Source organism: Rhinatrema bivittatum, chromosome 2 (genome assembly GCF_901001135.1).
Source record: "Rhinatrema bivittatum chromosome 2, aRhiBiv1.1, whole genome shotgun sequence".
Taxonomy (NCBI): domain Eukaryota; kingdom Metazoa; phylum Chordata; class Amphibia; order Gymnophiona; family Rhinatrematidae; genus Rhinatrema; species Rhinatrema bivittatum.
The window spans coordinates 464,980,924-465,004,243 of NC_042616.1; the positions used below are offsets into that span (position 1 = coordinate 464,980,924).

The 23,320-nt window shown below is 44.9% G+C and overlaps 1 long non-coding RNA gene across 1 annotated transcript in view; it reads right to left on the reverse strand.

The window, feature by feature from the left end:
• The window catches only part of LOC115084994, a 55,667-nt gene extending 34,196 nt beyond the window's left edge, over nt 1–21,471 (reverse strand). The window contains exon 1 of the long non-coding RNA XR_003854686.1: nt 21,376–21,471. This is a non-coding gene — a long non-coding RNA (uncharacterized LOC115084994). The remainder of the gene's footprint in view (nt 1–21,375) is intronic.
• Nucleotides 21,472–23,320: the final 1,849 nt, after the last annotated feature.

Consider the following 23,320-nt stretch of genomic DNA (forward strand, 5'->3'; position numbering starts at 1 on the left):
GAATCTGTGTGCTTTACCTACCTATTTTAAAAATGTAGATATGCATATTTTATGCACGAAAATAAAGTGGGACTTGCATAAATTGGTATATTTTAAAACATGCGCTTGTAACTGAAATTGTTAGTTTTATCAATTACTCCACCAATTCACCCAGTCCTTCTCCAGGTCACTGTGACCCTCCTGGCTTTTCAGCCTGAATTCTCCACAGTTCACCCATACCTCCCACCTAGCCAATAGTACACAATAAACAAGTTTAATATCACTTACACAAGATTATTAGCAGGTGTAAAATTACATAGCTTGGCAAATCTACATGCGTGTCTTTTAAAATATCAACATATGCGCGTAAATGTCGGCCCCCCATCCCAGAACACCCCTAGACTGCCCCCTTTTTATACACATATATGTGCTTGCGAAAGTAAAAATACCTGCATATGTTTGATGTTAATAAAATAGCATGGACGTGAGCAGATGCTACGTATGCATGTATATGTTAATTTTTAAGTACATAAGTCTTTGAAAATTTGACCCTTAATTTCTAACACAATATGGGCCAGATTTTCCAACATGCGCACGGGCAAAGATTTGTGCGCTCAATCCGGCGCGCACAAATCTACGCCCGATTTTATAAAATGCGCGTGCAAGGGGGTGCGCGCCAAGCCCTAGGGAAACCCCGAAGGCTTTCCCTGTTCCCTCCAAGGCCGCTCTGAAATCGGAGCGGCCTCAGAGGGAACTTTCCTTCCGCTCCCCCCCCTTCCCCTATCTAACCCGCCCCTAGCCCTACCTAAATCTCCCCCTACCTTTGTTGTCTTAGTTATGCCTCTGGCAGGCGTAACTTGCGCGCGCCGGCTGGCTGCCGGCGCACGATCCTCTGGCACAGCCACTGTGCCGGAGGCCTCGGTCCCATCCCCGGACCGGCACCCTGCCCCCGTCCCTTTTTCAAAGCCCCGGGACATACGCGCGTCTCGGGGCTTGTGCGCGTCGCCAAGCCTATGCAAAATAGGCTCGGCGCGCACAGGGGCACTTTCTCGGGGTTATGCGCGTAAAAATCTGCCCCTATATGTGAGATGATTTCCACTTATCCACTGGGTGCCTTCTCCTATCTGAATGGTTTTCTTTCATATCTTCCTTCTGGGTGCATTCTATTCTGTCTGTTGTACTACTAAAATGAGGAACCTGCTACCTATCTATAAAAAATCAAAACAAGAGGCTTCCTATGCTCACATGCCCCTCTTACATAATCTCCTGTGTGTGCCTCAATGGCTAAAAACCTATTTATTTATTTAAGTATTTATTTACCCTGATCTAGCTGTTTAAAATAAATCTAAATAAAGTATACCTTTAACTAATAACACCTCCCCTTCTTGTTGCTCTCCCCCGCCCCCTCCTACATACACCATATCTCTGTCTACTGGAAAGAGGCAGAGTAGTTATTTGACATTAATCTGTTTTAAGAGGAAGAGTTATTGAACAGAGCAACATTTTCATGGAGTGCATTTCTCTCCTCAGTCAAACACTTAAAAAAAAAAAGTCAAGCTGCTGCTTATGATTCAGCCACTGACTTAAGGGTCACTTCTTAAGCTCAGGTTCAGTTTTGCTTCTGAAAATTCCTTTTCTAATATGAACAAGATTTTACTTATCCTTCTAAGAATACTACTTATTGAACTGAGGATTCTTCATCTATCCCTCTTTGTCTGACAGAGTGAGAGATGTTTTTTTTAAAACTGGAATAGCTTCAAGATGGTTTAATTGTAACCAATCTCAGAATTACAGTATCAATGTTCTGTCTGGCTTTCTTAGGTGATCATCTGCTAAGCCATGGTATTTTTCCCTGATGATAAAATTACATAGAGAAAAACAGGGGCGGATTCCGGGTAAGGATCGGTCCGGGGATTTTCCGCCCAGGCCGGCCCATGAGATACCCCGTGGTCTACCGAGCACGGCTCTGTCGCGGCCGCGTTCAGCAGACCACATGACCACAGCGACCGGCCCACGGAGGGATGCCCAATCCCCCGATAGTCTAGTCCGCCCCTGGAGAAAAATATACTATTGGTAAATGAAAAAAATACCATGCCGGAGATTACCATCTTCTTAAAGGGCCATCATGACCCAAAAGAACTCCCTCCTATAAGTGTGACAGACCCCCTCTTGGTAGTCTCTTGAGACCCCTGACCACTCCCACTGCCTCTAGATGCAGCCCTCAAGGGAATAAATATTTTTTAAAAATTTAGAAGCCATGTAGTGATACCCCACCCATCCCCTACCCAAATCTCCTCTTTCAAATAAATGCCCCCAATCCAAATACCCATCCACTCACCCCTCCTCCTAATTCCCAGAAGAAAGCGCGGGTATCCCCACGCCAAGGACATCCAGACCCGTTGTGACCCACATTCCCCAGCATTTCTCAGGCGGGCATGGGGGGCCCTCGCCGACGCAGGTGCATAAGCCAATGGCCGCCCAAAAAACTAACCAGCTGAAGTGTGCGGCAGCCCAAACAAACCAACTATGTATAAAAAAAAACGGACAAAAAATAAGGAAAGCTGAAACACTGGTTGGTGAGACCGCACAAGTGCGTTGTCAACATGTGTATTGCTCATTCCGTAGTCTCAATAAAAAAAAAAAACAAACTCTGCCCAGGAACCAGGAGACAGATAGGTAGGCCCAGATCTATGCAACTCCATCTATAAAGAGGTCAAAGCCCACATGGGCAAAGTCTATAGAAAGCCGTGGGATAGAAAGAAATACAGTGATGCCTGGAACTTTTGAAAATAAAATAACTATGCAAGGTGACTTACCCCAAGCCAGCAAAACTGACGAGGAAAATGCTATTAGGGGGATAGTGAGTGGGGGAGCTACAGGAGGGGGAGAAAACGCCCAGAGGCCTCTTTTGGGAACATACACACCTGCAGTGTTGCCAAAGACTATAACGCTGGATTCTCTGTGGCATGCGATAAAGGGCTTGGAGAAAGCTGTAATTGATTTGACAAACATTACTCTTCAGGCTAACACCAAGATTTTAAAAATGGAGAAAAGCTTAGTGGAACATACGGACACTCTGCAAGCAATGGACCAACGTATGGGAAAAATGGAAAAGTCACAATTTGAGATCATGAGAGTGGAAAACATAAACGTGAAGAAGTTGGAAAATTTGGAAAACCAAACTAAATATTTAAACCTTCGGGTTTTAAATTTCCCATACATAAAATAAATATCAGCCTATGACATGATTAAGGAATATATGATAAAGATATTGAAGATCCCTACTGATGGAATACCTGTACTTGCAAAGGTATATTATATACCATCAAAGGAAGAAAAGGAGAAAGGGAAAGAAACAAATCAAGAAGAAAATGAACTGAATTTGACCCAGATACTGGAAATGTCATTTGAAACAGAAATTAAAAATAGAATGACGTTATTTCTCCAATGTACCTTTCCCTCAGATAGAGATCTCATATTGAAAAGATATATGAGAAACAGAGAGGAAGTATTCCACGGGAGCAAAATCTGGATATATCCGGACATTTCACGTGTTACCCAAGAGAGACGTAAAAAGTTTTTGGCTCTTAGGCCTGATGTTGTAGCTAAGGGATCCAGTTTCAGTCTGAGGTATCCCAGCAAGTGTGTAATCAAACACTTAAACATGAAATATATTTTCTTTGAACCGGCCCAGCTACAGAGGTTCCTAGAGCCTAGTAACCCCCAGAGCCTGTAGCTTTCGAAGTTATTTGTAATTCCTGTTACGTTCACACGACGGTTAATATGTTATAAAATGTTTAAAAGTTTCTTCTAAACCGCCATGTTAAATTGACTCCACCACATTTCTTGGAATAGTAGATAAAAACTAGATGTATGACCGAGTGAGAAATGAAAAGTCTGTTTGTTATAAAAATATATGATGGATGTATCTACGCAATGTATATATATATTTACTGGAAGTGAATATTGAAAATTAATAAATATTAAATTTAAAAAAAAAAAAAAAAAAAGAAAGAAATACAGTAACCTCTGAGCAGAAGCCCAGGCTCATTTCACAGGCGTTGTGCCCCAAAATTCAGCCAGGCGTATTCCACTGGGCTTCCTGAGCCTGGACGAAAGTCTTCGCCTCTTCCGAGGAAGTGAACCATTTGGTGCCCTCATTCATCTGCACCTTCAGCTGGGCAGGATACAAAATGGCCTTCATGCCGAGACCAATCAATTTTGTGCAGTGGGGAGCCATAGCACGTCTCTGGGCCATCACCCCGGCAGAAAAGTCCTGGAACACCAGAACTTTACAATTCTCATGGAGCAGAGAGCAACCCGACCGCAGCGCACGCAAAATCTCATTTTTATGGACGAAGTTAAAAATCTTCGCTATCACCACATGCGGCCGGGTCGCCTCCGCCTTCTTCGCACCAAGCCGATGCGCCCGCTCCACTCGCAGAGGGCCGTGCTCCATCGCGAGGCCTAATTCTGACACCAGCCACTTCTCCAGAAAGCCCGGTAAGTCCAGATCCCCTATGGACTCAGGGAGCCCCACAAACCTGAGATTCGCTCTCCGGGAACGGTTTTCTAAATCCTCAAGGTGGGCCGCCTGCTTGAGGAGAGAGGCCTTCAAGGCTCTGATGTCAGATTTGGCCACCACGAGGTCGTCATGCAGGTCAGAGACCCACTGCTCCACCTCCGTGAAGCGGGTCTCATATCCAGCGAGGGTCACTGACAGCTCTGCAATTTGCCCTGAGATTCCCTTCAATTCCGGCCCGAGTGCTTCAGTGACAGCAGCTTTAATAACAGCAAGCAACATCACTGAGTCAGGTACCTCCGGCTGTGTCACTTCCGGGATTGGCGTGGGATCCAGGCCTCGCAATTTCTCCTGCTCTCTCTCTTTACCCTTTTAGATCACCTGGGCTTGCATCTCCGCAGACCTCCTGGGCGTCCCTGGGTTAATGGCCGGTCTTTGAGCAATTGTGGTGGGTAGATGCTCTGTGAAAACGGTGTGGATGGGGTTAGATGCCAAGAGGGATTCCTACATCTGCTTCCCTCACTGCATCACGTGATCTCCCATACCTAATTCATTTTAATGTTTCATGCCCTCAGGCTTTTTCTTCAAACTCCCTTCCCTTATGAGTCTTACTAAGTGACTCTCATCTAGTATTTAGCCTTCAATGTATTCTATCACAGTAAAGGAGAAGACCAATTCCAAGCCTGAATCCTCAGCAGATTTATCCTTATTAAAATTTATTAATCACCTAAACCAAGGCACTAGGTAATATACAGTTTCCAATATGATGCCATAGGGAAACAACATCAGTGCTCCAGGGATTTCCTCTGCCTTCTCCCTACCCAGCGGAAGTAAGTTCCCCATCTTCCAGCTTCTAGATGGTTTGATTAATCTTTTGCCCTAAATATATGCAAGTCTGAAATCCCAGGGATTTCTTCTGGCTTTTCCCTGCTCAGGAAATGTAAGATAAATTCCCCATAAGAAGATGCCATACTGGGTCAGACCAAGGGTCCATCAAGCCCTGCATCCTGTTTCCAACAGTGGCTAATCCAGGCCATAAGAATCTGGCAAGTACCCAAAAACTAAATCTATCCCACGCTACTGATGCTAGTAATAGCAGTGACTGTAGTCTAAGTCAACTAAATTAATAGTAGGTTATGGACTTCTCCTCCAAGAACTTATCCAATCCTTTTTTAAACCCAGCTACACTAACTGCACTAACCACATCCCCTGGCAACAAATTCCAGAGTTTAATTCTGCGTTGAGTGAAAAAGAACTCTCTCCAATTAGTTTTATATGTGCCACATTCTAACTTCATGGAGTGCCCCCTAGTCCTTTTATTATCCGAAAGAGTAAATAACCGATTCACATTTACCCTTTCTAGACCTCTCATGATTTTAAACACCTCTGTCATATCCCCCCTCAGCCATCTCTTCTCCAAGCTGAACAGTCCTAACCTCTTTTGTCTTTCCTCATAGGGGAGCTGTTCCATCCCCTTTTTCATTATGGTTGCCCTTCTCTGTACCTTCTCCATCGCAACTATATCTTTTTTGAGTTGTGGCGACCAGAATTGTACACAGTATTCAAGGTGCGGTCTCAGCATGGAGTGATACAGAGGCATTATGACATTTTACGTTTTATTCACCATTCCCTTTCTAATAATTCCCAACATTCTGTTTGCTTTTTTGACTGCCGCAGCACACTGAACCGACGATTTCAATGTGTTATCCACTATGACGCCTAGATCCCTTTCTTGGGTGGTAGCTCCTAATATGGAACCTAACATTGTATAACTATAGCATGGGTTATTTTTCCCTATATGCATCACCTTGCACTTATCCACATTAAATTTCATCTGCCATTTGGATGTTCGATTTTCCAGTCTCACAAGGTCTTCCTGCAATTTATCACAATCCTACCATTTGCCGAGAAGCAGTGTTTCCAGAAATGTCCCCAGCTTCACTGAAGGTTTCAAGTGGCACCGAGGCATTACCTGGTGGACTCACAATCTCAAAACACAGGCCAATACCCTCCTCATCTTTGGGCGACGCCATTCCATGGATGGGTCCAGCGATTTGGCTGGACCCGTCCAGCAAAATAAAGATGTTAAAAGCTCTGGGAGAGTATCGGGTCCAACTTCCTCCTGTTCATTCTCCAGTGAGCTAACTCCCAGAATCAAGGCACACGTCCACACATAAGTGTCCATCAGGCCCGAAACTTGGGTCATCGAGAGAGCAAGCAAAGCCTCTCACTCTCTGGCCCGTCGCTTCCTACCAGATAGGCCGATACAGTAAGGAGCGGTAGGAAGAGCTGCGTTAGTGCCGGGCACATCCGCGGTTGCCGCACGCACAGTCCGGCTCACCTACCACTCGATACCGTATTGAAATGTCATGCAAATGCAAGCTGCGTCCAAGAAGCGTCCATGAAGCGTTAGGCCCGCGCAACCCACTTTATTGTATAGAGCGCTATACAGTATCCTGGGTGCGCTGGCCTAACGCTTCACGGACACGCTGGTATCTGTCATTTCAAATGTCATTTGAAATGACAGGTACCAGGAAGTGGACGGTTCTCCTACGCTCGGGATTGCCAGTCCTCTCTCCCCTCCTCCCGAAGCAAGGCACAGGGAGGGGGGGAGAGAGGACTGGTGAAACGACATGTAAAGTGTAAAGCAACGAAGCGACTTACTTTTCTTGCAGCCCTCCTCCGGAGACGGACCACGGCTCCCCTGCCTCCCGGGGGGCAGCCAGCGGCGAAAGTGGCCCCGCCGGCGAAGATGGATGCCTGCACGGGCGAAAGCGGTCCCTGTGCGTGCAATTTGGCCGCTCAAGACGTGACGTCACATGCCGTGACGCCAAACGTAATGACATCACGCCTTGAGCGGCCAAATTGCATGCACAGGGGCCGCTTTCGCCCGTGCGGGCATCCATCTTCGCCGGCAGCTGCCTCCAGGAGGCAGGGGAGCTGCGGTCCATCTCCGGAGGAGGGCTGCAAGAAAAGTAAGTCGCTTCGTTGCTACTTTTTTTTTTTTTTTCGCTTTTTCGATTTTTCCGCTTTCGTTGCTTCGGGAGGAGGGGAGAGAGGACTGGGGCTGCCCCGGAGACCAGCACCCATGGACGCGGCCAGGGCAGGTGAGCGGGGGCTGGGGGAAAGTTTGCCACCTACCCTTACCCCTGCCTCTAACGCAGGGGTAAGGGTAGGTGGTAAGTTAGCAGGTTAAACGCGCGGCAAAACTGCAGGTTAAAAAAGCGATAGTCGGGGTGCGCGTTACTGTATGGGAGGGAATAGCTAATTCGATCGTTTACATCTAATATACATGCCGCGGGCGGAAGGGGTTACCCGGTGATTTAAAGAGGCGGTAAGAATGGGTTAAAGGGGATAGTGTATCGCGGGTTGGACTAACGCGGCCGAAAAGTGAGTAGAAAGCGGGTTAGAAGCAGGGTAACCGCGGCCACACTTTACTGTATTGACCTGAGAGTGAGGCATTTCAAGGTAAATTCAGAGATCCGATCAGAGCAATCTCAAGTGCAGCCTGCTAGGTCTACCCTCTTGGATCCTGTTGGGATTGGTTCTGTTCAATATCTTTGTGAGTGACATTGCGGAAGGGATAGAATGTAAAGTTTGTCTATTTGCAGATGATATTAAGATCTGCAACACAGTGGACACACCTGAAGGAGTAGAGAGAATGAGGCGGGATTTAAGGAAGCTTTAACAGTGGTCGATGATTTGGCAGCTGGGATTCAATGCCGAGGAGTGCAGAGTCATGCATCTGGGGTGCAATAATCCAAAAGAGCTGTATGTGATGGGGTGGAGGGAAGGCTGTTGTGCACGGAATAAGACAGGGACCTTGGGGTGATAGTGTCTAGCGATCTGAAGATGGTGAAGCAATGTGACAAGGCGATAGCTAAAGCCAGAAGAATGCTGGACTGCATAGATAGAGGAATAACCAGTAAGAAAAAGTAGGTGATAATCCCCTTGTAGAGGTCCTTGGTGAGGCCTCATCTGGAGTACTGTGTTCAATTCTGCAGACCGTATCTTACAACGGACAGAGACAGGATGCAGGCGGTCCAGAGAAGGGTGACCAAAATGGTGGGGGTCTCCATCAAATGACTTATGAGGAAAGGTAGAAGGACCTAAATATGTATACCCTAGAGGAGAGGAGGTGCAGTGGAGATATGATTCAGACCTTCAGATTCCTGAGAAGTTTTAATGATGCACAATCAACAAACCTTTTCCATTGAAAAGAAATCAGTAGAACTAGGGATCACGAAATGAAACTCCAGGGAGGACAACTCAGAACCAATGTCAGGAAATATTTCTTCACGGAGAGGGTGGTGGTTGCCTGGAATGCCCTTCCAGAGGAGGTGATGAAGCCAAAAACAGTGAAAGATTTCAAAGGGGCATGGGATAAACTCTGTGCATCCCTAAAGGGTAGAGGATGAAAATGAAGAAAAGAGTGTATGGGGTTAACTTGCTGGTGTAGTGGTTACTACCCTTAACCAATAAGCCTTCATACTGTTGATGCAACTCCATCATTGCTCTCTGCTTCAACTGCAAGTGGTATTGGGGAATTGGATTCAGACAGCAACCAACAAGGGCCATGACTTTTGCGGTGTGGGAAATTGATAAGTATACGGCACGACAAATACTCCCATAAGCTTGCTTTGCAGACTGGATGGACTATTTGGTCCCTTTCTGTTGTCATTTCTATATATTCACACCAACAACAGCACTGCTGTGTCTGAGATGCATGTTGTCAGACCAGTACTGGAAAGTCAGGCTCCTGGTCTTTGCTTCCAGTTTCTAAAACCTATAACAAAAAGCAGAAGCAATAGAGAAGAGGATTTGGCTGGCACAGGACTCCTATTGTATTTCAAAGGAAGGACACAGAAGGTCAGGTGCTGAAAGGGAAACAACATAGCCAGGCACTCACCACATCAAACTACTCATCCAGGAGAAAGCTACGGTCCACAAGCACAGATATATAGGTTGCTACTAGGTGTGCTTATAAAACACAGAACTGCGAGATGTTATGAAGATTAGGCAACTTTTAAAAAGGCAGAAAATGTTTGACTGTAATAACAGACAGATCAAAACAGGGTGTGCTAGAGGCCTAAATGATATAGGCATCTAACACATTACATATTACACTGGGGAACAATTTTTAACATAATTCCTGTTGAGTTCGATTTTTAAGCTGTTTTAGACTTAAATAGGCATGCTGATTTCAAAACTGCAGTTAGTTTTCTTCTATCATGTCAAGTTTTTTTCTCTATAGCCTATTTTAGGCCTGGATTTATCAAAATGCACTAAATATCGCATGTGATAGGAAAAGGGGACTGTTTCAAGTATGTCATTTTGGCATTTCCTAGCCTGTCATTTGAAAAGATAAAAGCCGATGTGTTTGACGGTCCACAGATTCGGCAGCTCATTAAAGATGAACATTTCATCAGGACAATGTCAGAACTCCAAAAGAATGCTTGGTTGTCATTCAAAAACCTTGTCAAGGACTTTCTTGGAAATACACAAGCACAGAATTACACCAAAATTGTCCAGAAACTCTTGGAGAGCTTCAAAATGCTTCGTTGCAACATGAGCATCAAGGTGCATTTTCTACATAGCCATCTTGCTGACTTCCCAAAAAACCTTGGTGTAGTCAGTGATGAGCAAGGTGAACGATTCTACCAAAATTTGAAGGTCAAGGAGGCACGGTATCAGGGTAGATGTGATGTACATATGATGGTTAACTATTGTTGGAGCATCGGGTGAGATTGTCCACAGATTGAACACTGCCAGAAAAGCTATAAGCGTAAATTTTTAATATGTATGTTTGGTAGCAGAACTTTATTACTTGTACACAGTTTGACTTACAGTAACAATATATAGTCTTTGTATGAATAAAATAACTCTAAATAAACAGTATATTCAGGTAATTTTTTCTTTTATTTCCTTTGTATGTACATTTTGCATGATTTTTGGGACAAAGGGAGAGTATCCTGTACCTTAAAAAGTTGATGTGATAGAGAAAAACTGGGGTCATTTTTGGATTCAGATGTCAAAAGTTAGTCAAAAACAAATGTCAGATCTAACTCAATGAAAATTGTGTTCCCCAGTGTTATTTGAACACACAAACTATGTAAAGCTTATGTTGCTGCCAGCATGTTAGACAAAGTGTCTAGCACACTCTGTTCATGTGGCCACGTCAAGACTATCCACATTGAACATTTTGGCCATATTCAGTAGCTCTAGAAAGCTGAAATGCCAGGCAGCATCAACCATGAGCAGGTAACAAACTAGAACATTACATCCAAATCTTGTGTGCTTTATTAGGGTTACCAGATAGCTCCATGTCATCAGAGAAGGTCCTGGTTTTATAAGCATTGCATTAACTGAGGTAAATACCAGTTCCGGATCTGTCCCTTAGGACAAAGGGGGCCATTTGTCAACCGATGATCTGTGTTTTAATAAGGTCCGACAGCATATACTGCAAAACATTTCTACACTCTACTCTTCACGGCTATTACCAGGGCCCCAGTTTCCTGCAATTCCACAGGCATGGAAAGGGCCACAAAATTCAGTTCTTCCTGCAGAATTGGCTGGGCCTGGCTAAATTGCCACAGGAGACTGGGGGCCAGGTTTTACCCAGCAGAAACCTAGAATTGGCAACATTGCTAGACAATGCCATGCATTTCTCTTCTTCCTGCGCTCTCACCCCTGGTCTCATTGGTGGCAGTGGGATGGCGAATTACTTTGGCATCTGCCCACTTGCTCAACTGCCCACTCACTGCCCTGATGCTCTCAATCACCTTCCCTGTCTGGAAAGAGGAGGAGGACCATGGCCTTGCAGCGCCTCAGGCCGCGTCCTCCACTGCCAGTGTCTGAATGGAGTGCTTTGAACCACGTTGTTCAAAGCGCAACTCGGGGGTCTAGCAGCAGAGGAAGGGGTCATGGCCCAAAGTGCTGCAAGGCCGTGATCCTCTTCCTCTTTCCAGACATGGAGGAGGAGTGAAGGGATCATGGGGGGAGAGTGGGAGGGAATAAATGAGTGAATGAAGGGGGAGGAAGTAAATGAGAGTGAGTGAGGGGGAGGAAGTAAATGAGAGTGAGTGAGGGGGAGGGAGAAGGAGATGATAGGATAGTGGGGATGGTGAGTGAAAGAATGGGAGTGAGGGGTCGTAGGGATGGGAATCAATGTGAGTCAGTTGGGGAGAGAAGGAAGGAGGGTGAGTGAGGGGATTGTGGGGGAGAGTGCACGAGGGTAAGTGAGGAGTTTGTGGGGAAGGTTCATCAGCAAGGGAGAATAAATGGATTGGGGAAAGGGAAGTAAACCATGAAGGATGAGGGGATCAGGTGGGAGGAAGTAAACAGACTGTGAGGAGATGGGGAAGGGAAGTGAACAAGGAAGAGTAAAGGTGATGGTGGGGGAAGAGCTGTGAATGAGGGAGAGAGAGGATAGGGGAATGAATGAGAGCACATGAGGGGATGGGGTGGATGGAAGAATGAGTGAGGGAATCATGGCGGAAGGGGAGGAAGTAAAGGGAGAAAAGGAATGTAGCAAGGTAGGAGCAAGTGAATGAGGGATAGCAAGCGGAGGGGATCTTGAGGCTGGGTGGAAGAGAGACGGAGGGGGAAGAGTGAGTGAGAGAAGAAAGTGAAGAGGGATTGTGGAGGATGGGAGAGTGTCATTGTGATAACGAGGGACGAAAAGGGGAGAAAGTGAGAAGATTGGAGTGGATGTAGGTGAGGAGAGGGAATCAGGAATCACCATGGGTGTAAGTGGGGTGAGAGGATTGGAAGGGCTATTGAGGTGTGAGGGAATTAACAGGGCTTTGGAGGGAGGATAAGTGAAAGAGAATATGAGGGTGTGATTGCAGGGCTGTGCTTCCTTTCCTCCTCTTCCCCATCCCAATCTTCCCTCCTTCTCCACCTCCATCCCCAGTTCTCTTCTTCATCCTGATCTTCCACCCTCATCCACAATACTCCCTTTCATCCCACCTCCTCCTCCCCATTGCAGATTCCTCTTCCATCTCCTCATTTCCTCTCTTTAGTCTTCTTGTTTCTCTATCCTCTCCTCCTCTTGTGCCTTTATCCTCCTCCATCCCTTATCACATCCCTCTGCCCCTCCTTCTTAAGATTCCTTCTTCATTTCCCTCCTCTGAGATCTCTTCCTATTCCTATATCCTCAACCCTATTCAGTAAGATCCCTTTTCTTCTAATAAAGAGACAAATAAACAAACTAGACACAGAAATGTCAGAAAATGCTTCTTTCTTACAAAGTAAAAAAAAAAATGCATTATTTAAATTGCAAATTTGCCACATAATTACTGCAGAATTTTGAAAAGTCTGTCACAGAATTTGCTAACTCATGCTGTAGAATCTTGAAAACTCTGCTACAGGAAACTGGGGACTTTGACTATTACACTCATAGTTATACTGTACCCAACCCCTCCCCCTCCTAGCATTAAACAGTGTCTCCAGTGTATATATATCTATTATATCTGCTGATTTAGCCCTCACACCCCTGAAGGATCCCATAAGTAAGGGTCTCCCTCATAACAGCAAGGGTCAAGGTTGCCTGTGAATGGGGAAAATAAAGAAATGAGGCACAATGTGTGTCTACAAACCTCAGGACAGCCTGAAGGTGTGACACTCAGGCACATTGTCGTCTCAGGCACAGGCTTCTCTGTTCAGGGCTTACACATAATGCACGCCTGCAATTAACATATATAGAAACATAGAAATGACGGCAGAAGAAGACCAAACGGCCCATCCAGTCTACCCAGCAAGTTTCACACTTTTCTTTTTCTCATACTTATCATACTTATCTGTTACTCTTGACTCTTAGTAACTTTTTGGTTCTATTTCCCTTCCACCCTCACCATTAATGTAGAGAGCAGTGATGGAGCTGCATCTAAGTGAAATATAGTTAGGGGTAATAACTGCCACAATAAGCAAGCTACACCCATGCTTATTTGTTCACCCAGACTATGTAATTCAGTCCTTGTTGGTTGTTCTTCATTCCCCCTGCCGTTGAAGCAGAGAGTTATGCTGGATATGCATTAAAAGTGAAGTAGGCTTATTTGGTTTGGGGTAGTAACCGCCGTAACAAGCAAGCTACTGCCCGCTTTTTTGTGAATGCAAATCTTTTTTTCCACATTTCCTCTTGCCGTTGAAGCTTAGAGCAATGTTGGAGTCTTAGAGCAATGTTGGAGTTGCATTAACCATGTGTATGTTTATTGAATAAGGGTATTATCTCCAGGTAGTAGTCGTCATTCCCGCGAGCCACCCACTCTTCATTCACGTCCTCTTGACTTTATGGATCCACAGTGTTAATCCCACGCCCCTTTGAAGTCCTTCACAGTTCTGGTCTTCACCACTTCCTCTGGAAGGGCATTCTAGGCATCCACCACCCTCTCCGTGAAGAAATACTTTCTGACATTGGTTTTGAGTCTTCCTCCCTGGAGCTTCAAATCGTGACCCCTGGTTCTGCTGATTTTTTTCCGACGGAAAAGGTTTGTCGTTGTCTTTGGATCATTAAAACCTTTCAAGTATCTGAAAGTCTGTATCATATCACCTCTGCTCCTCCTTTCCTCCAGGGTGTACATATTTAAATTCTTCAATCTCTCCTCATAAGTCATTCGATGAAGACCTTCCACCTTTTTGGTCGCCCTTCTCTGGACCGCCTCCATCCTGTCTCTGTCTCTTCGGAGATACGGTCTCCAGAACTGAACACAGTACTCCAGGTGAGGCCTCACCAAGGACTTGTACAAGGGGATAATCACTTCCCTTTTCTTACTCGATATTCCTCTCTCTATGCAGCCCAGCATTCTTCTGGCTTTAGCTATCGCCTTGTCACATTGTTTCGCCGACTTCAGATCATTAGACCCTATCACCCCAAGGTCTCTCTCCTGCTCCGTGCACATCAGCCTTTCTCCCCCCATCAAATACAGTTCATTTGGATTTCCACTCTCCATATGCATGACTCTGCACTTCTTGGCATTGAATCTCAGCTGCCATATCTTCGACCACTCTTCCAGCTTCCTTAAATCCCGCCTCATTCTCTCCACTCCTTCCGGCGTGTCCACTCTGTTGCAGATTTTAGTGTCATCCGTAAAAAGACAAACCTTACCTTCTATCCCGTCCACAATGTTGCTCACAAAAATATTGAACAGGACCGGTCCCAACACAGATCCTTGCGGTACACCGCTTAAAACCGCTCTCTCTCTTCAGAGAAAGTTCCATTTACCATCACACATAGTCTTCTGTCCGTCAACCAGTTTGCAATCCAGGCCACCAACTCGGCACTCACTCCTAAGTTTCTCATTTTATTCACCAGTCTCCTGTGTGGGACCGTGTCAAAAGCTTTGCTGAAATCCAAGTAGATGACATCGAGTGCTCTTCCTTGATCCAATTCCTTGGTTACCCAGTCAAAAAAGTCAATCAGATTTGTCTGACACGATCTTCCCCTGGTGAATCCATGCTGCCTCTGGTCCAGCAATTCTCCCGACTGTAGATAGTTCACTATTCTCTCTTTTAACAGTGACTCCATTACTTTTCCCACCACTGAGGTGAGGCTTACCTGTCTGTAGTTACCAGCCTCTTCTCTGTTCCCACTCTTGTGAAGCGGGACCATCACTGCTCTTCTCCAATCACTCGGCACCGCTCCCGTTTCTAGGGATCTATTGAACAGGTCACACAGCGGACCCACCAGCACATCTCTGAGCTCCCTCGTAGAGACCAAGCTTTCATTCAGTGAAAGTGAAGGCTTGAACATTGCTTGCCTGATGTACTCTGACAGCATGCAGTGCACACACAGGGCTGCCCACTGGGGCACACAGGCTGCAGCAAGCTGATATTTCTTTGCTGTTTTCTACAGCGGTCTGTCTGAAGGATGAAAACACAGCTTGGAAATGCTTTAGTGCTGGTTATGGCCCTTACCATAAGACCCTCTCATTTTCAAGCCTTTATACCCTATCACACCCTCTCCCCATACAGATTCAAAGCTGCAGTGAATGCAATCACGTTCATCTCTGCACAGGCTTTTCTGTAACGTGCCACTGTGCAGAAGGAGTGAATATCAGCTGCACGGTAAGGAAAATGAAGCTGAGATTGGATTTCATATAATTTGCAGTCTTTTACAGCTATTCCACTCTTTCACAATGTTCTGGACATCCATTGTGATTAGGTTGGATATTACATAGCGGCTGTCTGTCTGTGGGGTAGCTAGAGCGGACACTCAGAGTAAGTGCTCCTTTTATATGATGTGAGGGAGAGTAAAAAGTTTGACATCTCTTATACAGTATGCACCACTATAACTAGTGTAGAAGGGGGCAGGGATGCTGTGACCCAGCCTTTGATGCCTGCTAGGTCTGTACCCTGAAGTGCTATGTGTATGGGATTTACAGAGTCAAGAGCATTTCACATACAGAAGGAACAATGTTCAAGGCTTCTATTTATTTATAGTGAATCATGAGACTTCAGAGTGTGTAGACAGCTCCAATCATCGCCTGCTTGCTTTGAAAATTTAATGCTGGACACAGACCTGGCAAACTACAGGAAAACCACGATGCCATAGTAAGGAACACAGGCACATTTATAGCTGTTATCAAACATGCACCTCTAGCCTTTTTTGCCAGCTGGCTATACGCTTCATATCAGTTACATACAATGCACACCAAAATGTCTCTTCAATGTTATGTCTCATTCAATGGTGCCTCAGGCATGCTGCTGCTTCCCTTTTGTATGAGCCTGGGGTTCCTTTGTAAGTGTTGCCTCCTAGCTCCAGAATTGCCCACTTAGGTAGCCAGCAAGGTTGTTCCCATTAGCAGCCAGTGCCAAGTCAGAATTTGGAGAACACCACAGAAAGCATCCGCCCTATATCCTCAGAAGATGAGGAGTCAGCGAATGACTCCCCTCCATTCCTGCATGAGGAAGAGGGCGAGGAGCAGCCAGAGGAAGGGTCACGCACATCGGGCCAACAAATGCTGGTGTACACCCGTCAATTAGTGGACGCATTGGAGGGCATGCAGGCAGCTCAGGAAAGGTAAACAGCCGCTCTGGAGCAGCAGACAGAACAGATATCCAACATAGCCCTTGCCCTCCAGTTGTGACACAGCAGCCCTGCCCTCTTGCTGCTGCTGCACATCTAGAGGTAGGCCTGGGCTCTCAACCAGCTGCAGAAAATATGGCTGATGGTGAAAGTGATGGCTCCTGTACCTTGCAGCTCCCAAGACACAGTAGAAACTGATGAGGTCCATGAAGGGAGCATGACCTCAGACACTGCCCTTCTGAATCAGAGCTCACAGTGGGGATATAGTGGCACATTGGGGGGAGGGAATAGGAGTGGGGGAAATCCATCTTTTCATAGTCCATTTTACCTTGTACTTAAATGTAATTCCCTTTTTGGTGGATGTCCTGAATACAGGGGTTCATGGTTGCCCTGGGGCCACAAACTACATCTCACATTCTCTCTTGTTTCTCTCAGTCCAAAAGATCTGGTTGTTAGGGTTCTTTCTGGCAGGGAGGATGAACTTACTCACACTTAGGATGTCCTTGCTTTAGAGGCATTGTATTCTCAAAAAAAGACACAAGACACACTGATGTAGTGTCTCAACAAAAAATGTACTGCAACCAAAAATATCTTCAATCCAATTAGAAACCAAAAATATCAATCTTCTTAAAAAAAAAAACCCCCCAAAACAATCCACATGTCCTTCTTGTCTCAGTTCTGCACAGCTGAGCAGGTGCCCCTTTAGGTGGCAGGCACTAGGCAAAACCCTAGTGATAGAGAATGGGTTCCTAGTGGGGACTGGGATCTCCTCTTCTCTTGCTCCGATGTCACTCTTGGACCCCTGGGTTATAGAGTCCCAAAATACAAAAATCAAAAACCTCTCTCCTTCTCACGGGCAGGAATTGGTGACAATTCCTCCCAACAAAACTGGAACAAAAACTGGTCAAAAACTGCAATTCCCTCCTCCAAATATACTCATCTCTTTTCTGCTAACCAAGGCGCTGCTATCCTCTGTAGGCTGGGAAACAGTTCTTTTTCCAATGTCCACCTCCAGGCAGGGGGAGAAGGCCTGCTGAGGCAGAACCAGGATCCAGGCAAGCAAAACTCTTCTCAAAAATAACTTTTTCCGAAATCTTCATTCCCCAGAGATACTTCCTGCCCAAGCATTAGGTGCTGGACCAGGAATATGCCACTCTTCCCAGTACCAGGCTGTGGGCCCAGAACAGGGAATCACTCTAGCACTCCTTCTCTACAAATTAACCAAAGACTGCCACACTACCCCTTGTGCTCTGCCTGCTTTTTTGCAGGCTGCTGACCAATCCAGACATCCTGTACACGCAAGTATCAATAGCATTGGAAAGTGCAGGAGACACGTTCTGGAAGCCAAATGTAGGATTTAAGGAAGAAAGCTGAACTCCAGACGCTCCAGGGTAGCATTCTCAGAAGTGCTCCTCCTTCCACTTGCAGGCCCCAGAGCCAGGCAGAGCTCCGCAGTCATAGTGCGTGGATGAGATGATGGCGCAGGGAGGAAAGCTTTAGATTTGATAGGAATGGGCTCCACCTTAACCAGGATAGAACCCAACTGCTGGCGTTAATGTCTAACAGGGAAATAGAAAACTGCGAGTTACTCAGGAGCGCACGGTTCTGAGAGAGGTACCTTTTATCATAATGGGGAAATTAGAAAGGTTGTGATGGAAGCAGAAGTAGTCCAGGTATATTTAAATAAAGGGCATACAGATATATTATCCCCAGCAACTCAAGTGAGAAATCTGGGGGTACAAATCAATGAAAATCTAACGATGAAAGCCCACATTAGCAAACTGATCAAATCTGGTTTCTACAAACTGCGAATTCTGAGCCGACTGAAACCCCTACTAAGTACAGCAGATTTCAGAACAGTATTACAACCTCCAATATTCTCAAACCTTGATTACTGTAATTCCCCACCACAAGGACTTCCTGCTAGCCACTTAAAACCACTGCAACTTCTACAAAATGCTGCAGCCAGAATATTGTCTGGTAAAAGGAAATTCGATCACCTAACCCCAATTCTGATCACACTGCATTGGCTCCCTGTACAGTCAAGAATATTTTACAAAGTACTTACAATAATATTCAACATTAATCCGAACAACGATCTGATGGGAATAACATTTAAACTGCCTATTCCCCCATGAACGCTCAGATCCCAAGACAAAGACCTTCTAGAAATCCCGAACCTAAGAAACACTCATCTAATGCAAACAAGAGCCAGAGCGATAGCAATTGCTGACACAAAGCTATGGAACTTCATGCCAGAGGACCTTCGAACAATATCAGACAATAACAGATTTAAGAAAGAGTTGAAAACCTGGCTATTCAGAAATGCCTACTGTCTGTCTGAAATCTCCAACTCTCCTTTAACTCAAATAACCTAAATAGGACTTGAACCATACTCTCACACTCTTTACCCCTTTAAATCCGGTTATGTTCTCCTTTATTGTCTGCCGTTGAAGTGCTCCCTTGTTCCTGAATGTTTACCTAGTTTTACTACCTCTTTGAATACCTACCTCAGTATCCCTTCATCTTCATATGAGTGTCAAACCTATTTGTCATTCATTTATCTCATTTATTTATGAGTGTCCTGTAAATTGTTATGAACTCGTGATTCTCACATGGCATGACAGTATATAAAACACTTAATAAATAAATAAATTTAAGTATAATTGATTTGAAATTACCCTTTTCAACTGCTAGGCAAGTTGTGAATACAATCAAAAAGGTTAAATTTTACCTGTTAATTTCCTTTCTTTAAGTTCTGCCAGGCAAATCCAGATGAGTGGGTTATATACTCCTGCCAGCAGATGAAAACAGAGAAAAAAAAAGCTCAAACCTGACTTCACTCCCCTTATTAAGATCTGTTGCTGCCTTCAGCTCTTCAGCATGCTATGTCAAAGCTACAACAACTGAAGACAATTGTTTGTTTTGGTTTCCAAATCACCACCACAACCAAAACCTAGTTCAACCCAAAGACTTCACTCCGTGGTTATTAACCCAGGAATAAGAATCCCTACACCAAGCTCACGGTTAGACCAGCTGCCTTCAGAGTGGATAATAAGGCACTCACTTTTGGATTTCTGAACCTATCAGACCACGAGCCAGTGATAATCATGACTTCCTTTGATGATTTCTGGATTGGTTTGTCAGGATTAAAAGGAAATTAACAGGTAAGTGTAAATTTCACCCTTCTTATCGTTCATGCCAGACCAGTGCAGATGAGTGGGAGGTATCAAAGCTCCACCCAATCTGGGTAGGAGAATGCCATGATAGTTCTCAGAACTTCTTCATTCAAGGCATAGCCTCTGTTCATCTGCACACCCACATTGAGGGGCTGTCCTGCCATTATCTTTTGGGAAAAACAGATTCTGACTTTGACTATAACTCTTGCTGGAGTGAGCCAAAGTGCTCCTTTATTTCTCCTGAAATTAATGACTTAGAACTCACTGTGCTTTTAACAAGCCACACTAATAACCAAAGGCCTATCCAAGAAGAAACTGGTCAGCTACAAGCATCTCAAAGGTGACTTACAGTAGCTGTCTCTATCCCAGCTTACATCGCCTGACTTTCTCATCATCATAAGTGAGAAAAAACAGATTTTGACAGAAGTGAACTTGCAGATTACAGAACTTTGAAAAACCACTTGCTCCGATTCCTTACAACTTTCCCAGAGAAAGAGAAAAATAGCTTTGTGACCATGGGCTACTGAATATCCCTGAGAGGGGAGCAAAAGGAGTGAGGTGCTAATGGGTCTGTTTTTAAGGTCCATTGTCCTGGAGTCTAGGACCTACAGAAAGGACCATACTCAGGACAGATGTGGAAACAGGAGAACTGGACACCAGAAGTGTGGCCTTGAGCCCATTAAATCCAAGGCTATAAAATCACTTTCTTCTTTGGAGACGTAAGGGCTTCCCTATACTCCAGAGATTGGGAAGGGCTAATTGCTATTTGAGATAATCATCAGTCAGCTTAAGGTTTCCACACCTGCATAATCCCGGTCTTTTCTGCTCTACCTCGGACCTGAATAGTTAAATGTACGACTAAAGGAAGAACAAGATTCCCTCCATGGGCAGGGAGGCCTATACTACTCCTTGACCAGCAGGTATCTGAAGTCCTGGTTAGCACAGCTTGATAACTGCCAATGAAGGAGCCAGGATAATATATCTGAGAAATAGGAGTAAACCCCCGGATAAGGATAAGCAAGAATGCCTCTGTGTATCTATGTGGAGAATTGCCTAAGAGAAGGTCTTCCTTCCTCCATGGGGACTCCAGGACTAGGAGAACTCATTTCTCTACTGGGGACCTCTTTTCAAGAAAGAGATGGAGCTTTAAAACCTCTGACTAACCAAACCAACCTAATAGCATTGCCCCTGAGGCCTACATGAGGTGATAGGGAAGCCCTCTCAGTGATTTGACTCCTCCCAGTGCAAAAGACTCAGGTTTTACCATGAAGTAGCACACCAGAACATAGCAGCACACAAGGAGGGGACTGCCCCAACTAAACCCACCACCCTGGAATACTTCACAAAGAAAAAAAAGAGAAAGATGCCTGAGCAGATTACTTGTAGCATCTGAAATGGCCCTCAAGCAGGACTGGCATTGTTTGCTGGAGATAGAGGTGGAGGAGGAGGAGGAGTTTCCAATAACCACCCCTAGTTGGCCTTTGAACTTTGGTCCCTAAACTTCCAGGAACACTCCAAAAGACAGTTCTCTTAGAGAGGATAAAACTGTACAATAAGGTCAAAATTGCCATAAATATCACCCTCTGGGAAACTCCTGAGAAGCATCTAGAACTAGCCCTGAGCAGGCCAGATTGGGAGTCTGACCAAAAGAAACTCCTAACATCGCTTACCTCTGCCTTGTGATACCAGTTGTGAATGTGTCCAGGGGCTGTTGGTCCCCCTGTAGGCAAGGTCACCATGGCATCCTCTGAGGGATAATGTGCAAATAGAAGCCTGTGGAGAGAGATTAGAGATTAAATCTTTCAATCATGAGGATCCCTTAACATTTTACTTTCCTCCAGCAATTGTGGTTTGTGGGGTGGGATGGGGGGAGTGTGTTTTGTATGAATGTGGTAGAATGTTTGTGGGGTATGTTTTAAGTAAATGCTTTTGAAAAGTACTGGCATGTCCATGATATTTGAAAAATATGTATAAGAGTTGATGTGAAAATATACATACACTATTTTTTGTAATATGTCTACTTGTTGTCATATTTAATTAATAAAATTGAGAAATATTTAATAGTATGATGTAATATGGTGAGATATTGTGAGTATTGAGTATATTTGTTTAAAAAAATAATAATCATTGGGATGTTCCCTATATATACATAAAGAGTATTTTGAAAATAAGGACCACTTCCCCCTTCCCCCTCCCTTGGAGAGTCAATATCCTATGCTTTTCTTCCCTGGGAAGGGAATGTAGATCCTTCATAGTTTTGATCACTTTAAAACTGGAATTACATGTTGCACACTGAGCAGATTCCATCTCCAGTTATCAGATATGGTAGAAAGCACTCAGTGGGGGATTGGGTTTGAGGTGCCAAAGGTACTGCCAAGCAGAACTACCTGGGAGTTTTTTTAAACAGTTTGCAGTCATTTTCCTCCCTACAAATCTAATAAGAGTCTTAGAAAGCCACATTGGGAACCCTCATTTGTGTACAGGGGGAAAGAACCAATTCTACTGGCTGTTTCGTTTGATTGCTCCACCAGCAGAGAGGGCAAGAGAAAGGAAAAGATAGCATTTGTTTGCCAGTGTTAGAATTGTTTGTGTGATAGGAAAATAGACTTTGATTCTCTGAACTAGGAAAAGATATTTTTTGTTTGTCAGTGTTAGCATTGTGAGTTTTTAAGGTCACTTACTTGATCTAAGAAGGGGAAAATACTGGTTCCTAGGCATCTAGTTTAATTCCCCTCCACTCCCTAACCCCATTTCCCACCCACCCCTGTCTCATTTTTCGAGCAGATTACAAAGACCTGCAGAAGGACCTTGCGAGACTAGGAGACTGAGCTTTTAAATAAGAACATAAGAACATAAGAAATTGCCATGCTGGGTCAGACCAAGGGCCCATCAAGCCCAGCATCCTGTTTCCAACAGAGGCCAAACCAGGCCACAAGAACCTGGCAAGTACCTAAACACTAAGAAGATCCCATGGTACTGATGCAATTAATAGCAGTGGCTATTCCCTAAATCAACTTGATTAATAACAGTTAATGGACTTCTCCTCCAAGAACTTATCCAAACCTTGTTTAAATCCGCTTCACCACCTCAGACTCCCAACTCCCATCTGGGACAGTCAGCCTGACAGACACCAGTCATCATGGTCTCTATTGCCGGCCTCTCTGCTCCCTTTTTATGCTGCTATCACTCAAGTATGGGCCGCAGGAACTCAAAGTATGTGCAGTGCTGTAAGCCCCTCTTCCTACTCACCCGTTTCTGCTTTGAAACAGGTTACACATGAGTAGGAGAGGGGCTCTGTACATGCTCCGAGTCCCCGCAGCCCGTACTAAAGTTACTGCTCCCTGCTTCTGCTGCTGAGGTAGCTGAAAAGCCATCAACATGGAGCACAATAACTGGTGCATATCAGGCCAACCATCCCACACAAGAGTTGATGGTTTAGGGGGATTTTGCCACTGTATCAGAGAAACATTCTGCTTTTTTTGTGTGTGTGTTTTTTGTTTTTTTACCAGCATCTGAGACTCAGGGCACTCACTAGCAGACTTGGGGCATAGGCCCTGTGTGCTAAGACCTAATGATGCCCCTGTTTTGCACTTAGAATTATCAGTCATGGATATT